Source organism: Fukomys damarensis, unplaced genomic scaffold, assembly GCF_012274545.1.
Source record: "Fukomys damarensis isolate Sample0158 unplaced genomic scaffold, DMR_v1.0_HiC HiC_scaffold_28, whole genome shotgun sequence".
In the NCBI taxonomy this organism is placed as follows: Eukaryota; Metazoa; Chordata; class Mammalia; order Rodentia; family Bathyergidae; genus Fukomys; species Fukomys damarensis.
In genome coordinates this window covers 32,455,149-32,458,354 of record NW_022900940.1, presented here as the reverse complement: position 1 = coordinate 32,458,354, position 3,206 = coordinate 32,455,149, and the positions used below count along the sequence as shown (strand labels likewise).

Here is a 3,206-nt window from a genome sequence, read left to right as displayed (position 1 = left end):
AACCTTTTTTCCACCACCAAAAACTATACAGCATTTTTCAATGAGTTGAAATTAAGAAGGACTACACCTATTAGAAAAGAAGAGAAAAAAGTTCTATTAGTGTGAGGTTTCAGAATCCCCAAGTACCTAGGTAAAGGCTAGGCTGGGATCTGGACCAGCATATGGATATGTGCAGGTGGCATCCCTGAGGATCCAGAGCTTCAGTGCACCATGAGTGCTCCAGCTGCACAACTCCCTGAGCTGTCTTGCCACTTTCTACACTGGCTTGACTGGGCAAAATTCAAAAAGGAAAACCTCATATTCATTCCATTCTTCTGGAGCTCTGTGATAGTATTTAACAACAACCCAATGGGATGTCTTCCACATAGAGTATTAGGGTACTTCTTCAAGTAACTGCTAAAGGGTACAGGATCTAATTGTTCTATAATACTCATATCCATTTTATCTAGATGTTCAATGGATGTATAAGTCTCCCCCCTGGGATTCATCATAGTAACTGTAATGGAACCTTTGACCCAATGGCAAAAATCAGAAGAAACCATAAAGAGATTACTAGGATCTGCTAGATATTTACTGAAGAGTTTTCTGAATTCCTGTTCTTTTGACTCACTCAGAGCTCCAACCAGTATAGGCAAAATGGTAAACTCATCCTTATGGCTTTCCATGGCTTTAGCTGTTTAATGCATTTCAATACTATGTTCATCTTCATCTGTCTGAAGTGATACACATTCAAACATTCCTGTCTTCCTTAGCTCTCCACAAATCTTCCAGTTAATACCTAGGTCATACAGAGGTATCCTGTATATATCCACACTGGAGAGTGCACATCGGGAGAGGCTGCCCCATCTTGGTTACCCTGAAATGTGTGATGAGAAGGAGTTCCATAGTTATCCTCCTCATGCCTTAGCAGGAAATAAGTGTTATACAGGAACTGTGTGCCTAGAATTTAATAGAGCCTTCATGCACATAGAAAGATTGTCAGGCAGTAATCCTTTTGGTACTTTTGCTGCTTGGTAATTGGCAAGTTGGCAGAGAATTGGTAGGAAAGTCTCTTCTTTCCCTTTTAAAGAAACTGCACATTTATTTAACACCATTTCATTTAAAAATAAATAAACATTGAGATTTTATCAGGTAATATAAGCACATGGTAAAAATTTCAAATATTAACATTTATTCTTTAAAACTTTAAAATAGAAGCAAGTTCTCTGGAAAGGAAGAGAAAAATAGATATCTTTTCCAATTTCACTGAGTTTTGGTACCATTGGGCCAATTGCAATTCCTTTCTGAGTGTCATTTTTTCGCTTTTGTCTTTATACTTAAGGTAAGTTTCCTTGTTCACAAATCTTTGTGAGCTTGTTGATTATTTCCTTAGAATAATGTTCAGAGATGAAATTGCTATGTTAAAGAGAATGGGCATTTTAAGGCCCTTGATATATATTGTTGAGTTGTCCTCTGGAAAGATTGTGCCAATTTATTCTTCCTCTTGAATCTTATATTCTATTTTTATGAAGGTGACAGAGCCATTGTAGAAGGCTGGATTAGGAAGGGACCTTAAAGATTAGCACATGTGTCTGCATGTACACTTGTTCCCACACACTACAGACAAGGAAACAGAAAGAGGATAACTTGTCCAAGGACACAAAACAACTTCATGTTTGAGTCTCCGTCTCTTGAGTTCTGATCTGGAGTTTTTTTTTTTTTTATGTCATATATAAAGAAGTCAGTGATACTAGCTAATGATAAGCAATCAATAGGTGGGGCAAGAAATGGCTATGTGGGAGTGGGACTATTTCAGTCATCTTACAGTTGCATTAGTAAATGTCACTCTTCTATTTTCTGATTGTTTTATCCTGGTGATCTCAAACTAAATCATTCCAACTACATCAGTTTTTTGCTAAGTAGCAATTTCAGATGGCAGAGGGAAAACTGAGAGGAGGGAGACAGAGAGAGTTTAGAGCACATTTACAAACTTCCCCATAATCACTTTGGGACTGTCTACCCATGGAGTGAACACCATTTGTTTATAGGACACATCTGTTGTGCAAACCACCCAAGAGCTATATGAATTAAAATAAAAATTGAATTTCAAAGCATATAATTCTTCTAATAAAAATAATGTTAGCTGATCATATCTTCATAGACATATACTTTTTATGTAGTTTTAATTATATCATAAATACAGTTATATATTTTGCTTTTTTCAACTCCTAAATCACAGTTTTAGAAAACTACTGATTAATTGTTTACAAAATTATTTTTAAAATAACTTCCTAGAGAAATACATTATATTTAAGAATTTCCTTCTTTCTGGTGATTTATGCTATTCCACAATTTATAGTACCATTAAATAATGTGATTAAGATACAAAAGAATGTCTGTAAACAGTTTCCCCCTTTAGATTGGTAGTGTCTCAGAAGGGGGACCATTGCCCTGAGAAGTAAGAACATTTTTTTTTCTTTTTATTGAGTTTACTGGTACAATCTAGGTATACAATACAATTACATTCATCATTGGGATTCTGTACCTTTACATAATAGGTCTTGATTCTCATTTTTTCCCCTTTCCCTGCCCTCCCTTCACACCCTCCTCCCTTCCCCATTTACAAATACTTTATTTCCATTTTTTCAGTTTCTCAGATTTTTTTCCTCTCCCTTATTACCTTTCCCCCACCCTTCCCACTTTCCCTACACCTTTAGCCCTTTACTTCCTATTTCACGTTATTATCTCATTAGTATCCTGTGTACTATTATAGTTTTTCACCCCAGAGAAACTATTCGGTATTTCGGTTAAAGAAATCTCTGTATGAACATTAAAAATAGGGAATCCTAAAATAAAACTAAAAAGGAAAGTAAAAGAGAAAAGGCAATGATGTAGCATTAAAATAATCCTTAATTCTGGAGATGAAAATGGTCCCTGAACATATTTAAATTGCTTCTTGCTCTTATAGTCTTATCTTATTCTTTTTTTCATTATTTAGTGAATACATTACTAGTTTCTGTAATCAAACCCACGTAGATATGACCTTACATATTTAGTATGATGTGTTACCCCTGTACACATGGAAAAAAAATAGAAATAAAAATAAATTAACATTTCTAGACCAATATGGTTGTCCATTTCTGTACAATGCCAACTCAAAACAGTAAATTGGGATGACTTTTTCCAAAGTTGGCAGCACCGTTAAAGTTTCCCAAAATTCAATTTAT

At 35.0% G+C, this 3,206-nt stretch overlaps 1 pseudogene; it reads right to left on the bottom strand.

Moving 5' to 3' along the window:
• Nucleotides 1-200: 200 nt before the first annotated feature.
• The window catches only part of LOC104854347, a 13,039-nt pseudogene continuing 10,033 nt past the window's right edge, over nt 201-3,206 (bottom strand).